General features: G+C 42.1%; 1 protein-coding gene across 2 annotated transcripts in view; it reads right to left on the bottom strand.

The window, feature by feature from the left end:
* The window catches only part of rgs7a (regulator of G protein signaling 7a), a 61,432-nt gene that overhangs the window by 27,144 nt on the left and 24,288 nt on the right, over nucleotides 1–10,000 (bottom strand). The gene's annotated exons all lie outside the window — the stretch shown is intronic.

The following is a 10,000-nucleotide window of genomic DNA, read 5'->3' as shown; positions in this document are numbered from 1 at the left end:
TTATACTGACATTTACACAAGCTCAGGAGAGAAAATGGAATACGAAAGACTTACAAATAAATGAATTGCTATCCAGCTTGATAAATGAGGTTTGATCATTAAAAGTTCACAGATTATCCATCACCATCACAGAGCTGTTTGGTCTCAAGGTCTTTTTGAACCAGACATCAAGGTGATGCAAAAAAAAAAAGATGCTTGGCTAAAACATCTAGAACAACATGTAATAAATACTAAAATGAATAGATTGAGTGTTTGCTAGACCTATAGACACAAATACCTATTTCATCTACATAGACATCAACATCAACACACGCTCACATTAGTAAATGCACTCACATTTAGTCTAAAATGACTAACGCGTCCTATTTTCCGTACTTCCATATTCGCCAGCGGCTTAGAAAGCGGTAGAGGTCAAGGATGTCTGCCTTTGAGAAGAAATGACAGAAAATATGTGAGATATATATATATATATATATATATTTTTTTCTGATTCTCTTCCAGAAGGCCACATCGACACAGACCGGTGTGTCAGAGCAGGCTGACAAACACCACCGTGACACGTAATTCAGTCAGGATACTGTGCTGCTCAAAACAGCCCAAAACAATTCGCACACCACCTCCGCTTCTGTCGTTCCTCCTCAGCTCAGGAAAGGAGAGCGAGCAGGCGAGAAATTGGATAAAGACCTACTGTACAATACATTTCCATCTAAATGCTGCATGTTTATTTTTAAAAGATTAACAAAATAAAATGTGTATTGTCCAATATTAGTAAAAGGACCATATGAAAAGCTTGCTAGCTAATCGGTTATGTTAGCATATTTCCCAGCATTGTGTGGGGGGATATGTGAAACAGCATATGCAGTAGATTGGACTGATTATCTAATTGTACAGTATGCAAATGACTTAAACTAAAACACACACACAAACACACGCATTTTCTACATCGCTTGCTGGCCTGATGGTTAAACATGTTAGTGCTAATTGAAGCCAATGAGAGTACTCTGGATTCTTCACTCTGGCAGTGTGCTAATGGATGCCTCATTAAGGCAGAGAGAGACAAAGAGAGATTGAAAGGGGACGTGATCGCCAAAGACGTTTTAGTATCGAGCAACGTGCAGAACTTGCACGTAAAACCATGGAACAAAAGATTTGATGTGCATGCATGCATCTGTAACTTTTGGGACTCGCCGTCAGATAATCAGGATATAAAAGTAAGAACTAGAGGAAGAACGGAAGGAAGGAACATCAGCTGTTTACTGATCCACCTCTTGGTGTGAAGGCACCTTCACTTTGAAGTGACATCGCACCAAGACGATCCATAATTGCCATTTTAAAGTGAAAGTTCTCAAGTTCCCAATGTTGGTGGGATGGAAGCAGGAAAAATGTGCAAGCGTAAGGATCTGACTTTGACAAGGGCCAAATTGTGATGGCTGGAGGAATAGTGCCGAGCATCTCCAAAGATCTTCACTGCACAGGGCGTTCCTAATGTGTAGAGGTTTGTACCTCCCAAACCTGGTCCAAGAAAGGACACCTGATGAACCAGAAACATGGGCATAGATAGTTAAAAGACTCACTGTGATGCATGGGTCCATGAAGGACAAAAGTGAAAACTTCCAGAATTTAAAGAAGTCTACAGTATATTCCAGATACCACAGGTCCTGTTACAGTATGTATTATCAGTGTATATATAAAGTGGGTGTATTGTATGTCAGTTAGAATCAGAGAATGTTCCTGATCAGGCTGTGCAAAGATGGAGGGGGAGTAGGTAAGGTCTAAATATTTACACCTTTGTATATTATATAGCAGAGTATTTATGCACTCTCGCTCACTTTTTCAGTAGGCTGTCTTACCTCCCACCTGAGAGAGATGGAAAGAACCATATCCTCCCTTCCCTTCCCTTCCCTTCCCTGAAAATGAGCTGAGCAGTGGGATGGTAAGTTTGATTATTGTTTTGATTTTTTTTTGAGCACCAATAAAAAGAGTACAAAAAGCAGTGCGCCTAAAAATAAGCCAGTTAAAAGTATCTAACTAATAATTAGAGCTCTATTCTCTTTTTCCTGCCTCCTGTGTCTTTGTTAGGAACAGGCGTTATCACACGTGGGTTCTCACCTTGATACTCTGCTAGTCAAAAGATTTTCAACGCTCTGTATTAGCACCCCATCATCAAATGCCCTTTGTCCTTGTGTAAATGTACCGTGGGTGATTCTTGGTAAGAGAAAAGTACTACACTTGTCTGGACACTTGTCTGCGAGTACGCCACAGCCGACAGATTCTCATCAGAAGTGGACCACTCAGCTATGTATTCACACTCACATGTCCAACCTGCTAAAACCTGCCTCGCCAGATAAGACCTGTAAAAGGAAATTTAATGCAAGGATCAAATCAAGACAAAGGTCAGCACTTTAGGTCAGCTCTCTGTGGCTGCTTAGGTGCTACACATTCCTGATAGATGAATCTGTGATGACGTTGTTGGTACTTTCTAAACCTGAATGAAAGTGACAGCTTTGATGAGAGCTTTACTCACATGCCAGTGAGTGTGAAATTAGCCAAAGTGGTGCTTCAGAAATAGAAACAGGGTATCTGTTCAGTCTTCTGGACAGCTCAGTAGTACGTCATTGCAGCTGATTAAGACAGCAAAAGAGTGGAAGAGTTTTCTCGCCGTTACCTCGATACGACACATAATCAGAACAAAGTGTACCTGGAAATGAATCAGTAGCTTGATGAATGGAAGGCTATTTCTGTCACTATAAATATAGTATTCTAATTTAGAAGATGTGCTATTTAAAGGAGGTAGTAACTGTGATACAAACGGTCTGACTTTGACTTAGAATCTGCTCCAAGATATGTTTTCTGTAACTTTTGAAACTTGCTGGACTTCTAGCAATGCAAATACGAAATAGCTTTTGGTTATAGATTTTGGAAAGTCTCTGAAGGTCTTCGGTCATCTTGAATATTCTACTAGTAAAGCAGGAAGGTCTCATTGACTGGATTTGTCATTTAACCTGACCTGTAGTTTTAGGGGAAAAAAGAAGTGCAAAAAATGCTGCATGAATTTTCACTATTGTTACTGGAATTCGGACAGACAAACTCATTATAAAGACAATATCAAACTAGATTCGTAAAATTTGTCTTGACCAAACTTTGATGTTGGCTTTTCGGAGCAAGTATTCCGGTATGGTAGAGTGCCAAAACTCTTGGAGGCGATGAATACAAGCATGTGATGTCACCCATGGCGCAATTCCCCTCGTTGTGCTGAGTGTTTTGACATATTACATGTCTATTTTGTGGTCATTTTTTATTTTGAGGGAGGGGCTGCATATAAAGTCACGTGATGTCATTCGAATAAGTTCAGGCCAATTTGAAACCCGGTACCATGAAAACTGGAACTCGGATCACTTAGAAAAGTTACAGCAACAAACGTCAATCCAGAGTCTACGACATTTCCGATTTTGCTGCATGCGGCTCGAAAGCCCTATAGGAGGAGTAGCATTCATTCATTCTCTACCGCTTATCCGAACTTCTCGAGTCATGGGGAGCCTGTGCCTATCTCAGGCGTCTTAGGGCATCATGGCAGGATACACCCTGGACGGAGTGCCAACCCATCGCAGGGCACACACACACTCTCATTCACTCACACACTCATTCATTCACTATGGACAATTTTCCAGAGATGCCAATCAACCTACCATGCATGTCTTTGGACCGGGGGAGAAAACCGGAGTACCCCGAGGAAACCCCCGAGGCACGGGGAGAACATGCAAACTCCACACACACAAGGTGGATGCGGGAATCGAACCCCCAACCCTGGAGGTGTGAGGCGAACATGCTAACCACTAAGCCACCATGCCCCCCTGGAGGAGTAGAAATTAATATATTTTTGTCTAAGAAGAATAAGCAAAACAGAATGTTGGCTTCTACAACCCAAAAATAATGAGCCTAGACAAGGGATATCCTATCTTTTCTGCAAAGGACCAATGTGGGTGCAGGGTTTTATTTCAATCAAGCCACACCTGAGCCACACCTGCTTGCACCTTTTAGATCAGTGGATCTAGAATCCAAAAGACCCTTATGAGTAAGATTGGACACTCCTGGCCTGGACAAACCCCAGGTCTGTACCAGGTGAAATGTAGACCATTTGCAGACAAGGTAAGGTCTCCAAACAAAAGATATGTTGACGCTGATCTATGCAACCTTTAAGGTTCAAGCTATCACTCACTCTCACTCACTCTCATTTTCTACCACTTATCCGAACTTCTCGGGTCAGGGCGAGCCTGTGCCTATCTCAGGGCACACACACACTCTCATTCACTCACACACTCACACACTACGGACAATTTTCCAGAGATGCCAATCAACCTACCATGCATGTCTTTGGACCGGGGGAGGAAACCGGAGTACCCGGAGGAAACCCTCAAGGCACGAGGAGAACATGCAAACTCCACACACACAAGGCAGAGGCGGGAACCGAACCCCGAATCTGGAGGTGTGAGGCGAACGTGCTAACCACTAAGCCACCGTTCCCCCCTTCAAGCTATCAGTTCAATTAAATTTTGTATGTCACATAACAGCTTTATTGAAATTCAGATGTAGATTTTCATATCAAACAGTAAGGAAAAAGTCCCAAATTAAGCAACCTTGAGAGGAACCAGGCTCAAAGACTAAGCCATTAACATCTGGATGGCACTAGTTAGTGGGATTATAAATTAATATATGAGACAAATTCACTTATTTATTTTCATAGTGGTGGTGGTGGTGGGGGGGGGGGGGTCATGGTAACAGCAGGTTCAAAAGGTCAGCCCAGAATTCTTAATAAGAAGCCACAGATACCAGCTGGTCCTGGGATTCTCCGATTTCCCCAAGACAACTGTGAGATATAATCTCTCCAACAGTTCCTGGGATTTCCCAGTGGGATATGCCTTATACAGCTCTAGAAGAGGTTGACCATAAAACCAAGCAACTCTATTGAGGAGCCTCATTTCAGTCAGCAATACTTTGTTAATTCAATCAATAATCACAAATTGGGACCTTTAATAAACAAAGGAACATATCATTCTTCAGTAGTTGCCATTATCTGGCAAGTAAAGGCAAATGTTACCGAGTTGAAGGGATGTTCAGATGTATCTAGAAGTCTTGGGATCAACACTGTCTTTATAATTACTGTATAGCAGCAGGTCAAGATCCATAGGATAAGAGAATACGATTTTATCTTTAAGGAATCTCTGTAGGATTATCCAGAGTAGCAGTCACAATTGCGAAATCTCCGACTCTCTTTTCCCATGAACGCCCCATCAAGTCTTCCCCTGGTTAGCCTGACTGGGTCATGCAGGATCCTCGCTCAAGTGACAATCAGGAAATAGAGACCATTTTTATCCACAGTGACCACTCAGGTGCTTGTTTAGTCCCTTGTCATCTCACGATCCATCTCAAGGTCTACCGTAGCTCACCCATTGCTTCAATTACCTCACAAGTCATCCATATATTGTGACTGACTATTTTCGACCGTCAGCAAGTGCTCCCTCACAACCTCACTACTGTTTTCCATCTACTGGCGTCTAGCTAAAGGCATTTAACAAACTCTGCTCTGCAACCTTCAAGACTTTAGCACAGCTCAACTTAACCCACCATCGATCCAGACCCAAACAAGACAGGCATTAAGCCTTTTTTTGGTCCGTGGCCCAGGTGGTGGAACACACTTGCTGTCTAAACAGCTGAGTCATTATCTGGCATCTGTGAAAAGATCTAAATGTAAATGGTTTGAACACCCACACCCAATTTGGCATACAATATAAAAACCATTGTGTTCATCTCTGTCAGGCAATATTTTGTTATTTTGTGTTGAAAAAACATTTTATTAAAGAATAAAACAGATCAGACTAGACTCTTGCATCACAGTCTTGTAAAACAGGGACTCATTTGAGCCTAATCAAGCAAGACCCTGGTAAAAATGTCTCATTATTTGTTCATGTCACGAATGAGATTTCCTCTTTGCTTGACTTTTTCCACTTTTCCCTTTTTAAAGGTTGGCATTAAAGCAGTTTATGGTAGATTGCCCTTGAGACCTGGGCATGTAAAATCCACATGGCATCTTTTGGGCAACCTTAAACTTAAATACACTATATGGCCAAATGCCAAATGTTACCACAAATGTTTAGTCACACAATTGTATAGAATGTCTTTGTACGCTGTAACATTACAGTTTCCTTTCACTAGAACTAAGGGGCACAAACCTCCTGTGCATAAAGCCTGAGCTCCATGAAGACATTGTTTATTAAGGTTGATGAAGATGTAAGGAGTCATTTATCCTGCACAGTGCCCTGACCCGGGGTTAGAAGATTTCAGATGAAGTCAGGGCTCTCAAGTTTTGAAGACAGGCAAGCGTGACATCTCCAACCCCCCTTTTTTGTTGCCTTTTTAGACTCCTTTATCATTTGTAATGCTGCTCCCATATAAAACAGTTCAGCACAAGCCCAGACATTTTTAGGGTCATGATTGAGGACAATGTCCCGTCCAGAGACGAGCTGTTTCCTGTTGAGGTTTTGTTCAAACTGACCATCGAAAATACCCTCTCTAATGTTTTTTTTTTTTTATTGGTTGTTGCGTTAAATCTTACGCAGATACAATAGTGCTATCAGGCTCGACTAAGAGCTCCAGGGAAGACACGCTTGATTTCTTAGCTTGATTCCTGCCCGGTTCCATAGAGACAGCGGTGCGGACTGATACGTTTTGGCTGCTGCGGCTTATTAAATACAATACAGACCAAAAGTTTGGACACATCTTCTCATTCAAAGAGTTTCTTTATTTACATGACTATGAAAATTGTAGATTCACACCGAAGGCATCAAAACTATGAATGAACACGTGTGGAATTATATACGTACATAACAAAAAAGTGTGAAACGACTGAAAATATGTCATATTCTAGGTTCTTCGAAGTAGCCACCTTTTGCTTTGATTACTGCTTTGCACACTCTTGGCATTCTCTTGATGAGCTTCAAGAGGTCGTCACCTGAAATGGTCTTCCAACGGTCTTGAAGGAGGTCCCAGAGATGCTTAGCACTTGTTGGCCCTTTTGCCTTCACTCTGCGGTCCAGCTCACCCCAAACCATCTCAATCGGGTTCAGGTCCGGTGACTGTGGAGGCCAGGTCATCTGGTGCAGCACCCCATCACTCTCCTTCATGGTCAAATAGCCCTTACACAGCCTGGAGGTGTGTTTGGGGTCATTGTCCTGTTGAAAAGGTGGTGTGTCCAAACTTTTGGAAGGTGTGTCCAAACTTTTGGTCTGTACTGTATATGATAAATAGTCAAAAAGCTTTTCTGCGCGACAAATACGATGTGTGGCGGGAGAGCGTGACAAAAAAACCTAAATGCGTGACTGTCACTCTCAATGCGTGACACTTGACAGCCCTGTGAAGTGATACATGTGTTAACAGTAGTTAGCAACTTACAGTGACAATTCAGTTGGCAATTTTTTTAAAACACATTCTTACATGGTAATCACTTGTTGTTTGTCAGCCATGTAAGCACGTTTTTAATACACCATCCCACCTCATCGGGGACAAGAGGGACTTTTTGCTTTAGCTTTAGTTTGTTTTTGTTCAAGAAAGTGAGATTATTCACATAGATCAGTCAGCCTTCTAAATAAAGACGGATCGGTCACCAATGTGTCCTCCATCAGCTTCACTGAAATACTACAGTACAAAAGGCTTTTCCAGTGTAATTTGGAGTATGCATAAAGTTTGAGATAAAAAAAAATTCTTTCTCTACGTGCCTAGTCTTTAACACTGCAGCAGATGCTGTTGGACATGAAACTTGCCTTATAATTAGAGCCAAATCAATAATTCACTTAGCGCTAATAGCTAGGGATTTGTAGCGCAGACGCTTACAAAAAACACCCCTTTAGGCTTTAGCTTTTAGGTAGTGTTTTTATTCTGTAATGTTCCCCTCAGCTCTGTGCCTCTTTGACAGAACCTTGTTATTTAGATCTTTGTGTGTGTGTGTGTGTGTGTGTGTGTGTGTGTGTGTGTGTGTGTGTGTGTGTGTGTGTGTGTGTGGTTGTACAATTTGAAATAAAAGGCATTGTGGGATAATTTGGAGAGCGAGGCACAATTGGGAGCTCAGAGCGTTCTGTGCGTGGGTTCAGGATACACACACACACACACACACACACACACACACACACACACACACACACACACACACACACACACGCACACACGCACACACACCATACACATTCCTCAACTCAGCAGAGAACACATAATGCACTAGGAGAGAACAGGAAGAATGCATCAGCTCAATTACTCTTCATACCTACTATATGTCGAAATGAGTTGCCAAAGATGGCTGAGGATTATTTATAACACTTACTAGCAAAGGCATAGCACCTTCCACCCTCGTGCTTGTAAATATGCACCTTAACTGTGTTGCTGTGCGAAACTGGGTATGGCTCGATGGTGACAGAACGGCTATAAACATCAATTAGCCATTACATTACAACCACTAGCAGGTGAACAAACATGTATAATCTTGTTGCATGGCATCTGTCAAGAAAATCCATGTGGATGTTATTTTGACACGTATTGCTCACCTAAACATTGCTGAGGACCAAGTACCTGTACACCTCTTCATGGTTATAGTATTCCCTAATAGCAGTGGCCTTTTTTCTACATAAAGGCCACGTTCACACTGCAAGTCTTAATGCTCAATTCAGATCTTTTGCTCAGATCTGATTTTTTTTGTTTGGCTGTTCACATTACCTTTTAAAATGTGGCCTATATCAGATACCAGTGTGAACTGTTTGCTGTTTCGAACTGACCCGCACGTGCAAACGAACGATAACGATGATGTCACACGCAGCACGCCGTCGCGCTAAAAAGTCCGCGAGGTTACGGAGGAAGTAAGCATTTTCGCTTTTCTTTCAAAATGCTTGTGTAATGGCAGCCGTAACATTGATAGTTTTGCCTGAATTGAAGTATCGCCCCATATATACTAATTATGTCTAACACCTCACTCTCCCTCCACTGACTTGCTCCATCACTGTTCTCCATTTTGTAGGCGTAGTCACATCCGTGTGCGTACTCGCCGGCGCATAATCGTGACGAATGTCGATGTAGATAGACGTAAAAGTCGCATCGAATCCGCCTTGGGTGTTCACACTGCGGCCACATTGGAAAAAATCCGATTTGGGTCTGATTCAGGACCACATATGGACGTGGTCTGAATCTGATTTGAAAAAAAAAAAATCAGATCTGGGAAAGATTTGAGTGTTCACACTACTCCTGAAGAAGTCCGACTCGGTCACTTGACCCCAAAAAAATCAGATTTGGGCCACTTTTACCTGCACTGTGGCCAAGGTGTCTTGCCATACTGCAAAAATGGTTCAGGAATGCTTTAAGTACATGAGAAAAGTGTCTTTCAAATAGCACATGTGGGAGGTGCTGGGCAAACACAAGCAATCCAGGAAGGCTCCAGGATCTGATGCCACCATCTTAATGCCAGATACTACAGCACACCTTCAGAGGTCTTGTGGAGTTCATTTTCTTCTCCGGTTAAGAAGGGAGAACGACACAACGGTATCCAATAGTGGATGGATTTAATGTTAGAGCTAATCGGAGTACATTTGAAACACATTTCTGTCTACTCTGAGACACGATTAGACAGGAAGAGTGGAACAAAAACAAGAGTTTGGAAAGTGTGTTTGGTTGAAATCTGAAAAAGTTCTAACCAAGATTGAGTGGGATTTTTTCTGACAATAACATCTAATGCAAGAAAAAGTAATACGTACACTGACAGCTGCCAGTTTTAGCACAGCCGAGTGTCTAATTGTCTTATAAAACAGGCAGTCTAATTAAAAAAATAATTAAATCTTCGCTAGCTAAAGCCAGGTTTACAAACCATACGATCCTGAAACCTTTCCTGATACACTCACTCATTTTCTACTGCTTATCCGAACTTCTCGGGTCACGGGGAGCCTGTGCCAATCTCAGGCGTCATTGGGCA

This window comes from Tachysurus fulvidraco, chromosome 12, assembly GCF_022655615.1.
Source record: "Tachysurus fulvidraco isolate hzauxx_2018 chromosome 12, HZAU_PFXX_2.0, whole genome shotgun sequence".
Classification (NCBI taxonomy): Eukaryota; Metazoa; Chordata; class Actinopteri; order Siluriformes; family Bagridae; genus Tachysurus; species Tachysurus fulvidraco.
The sequence above is the reverse complement of the archived record's forward strand: the minus strand, read 5'-3'. Positions and strand labels throughout refer to the sequence as shown.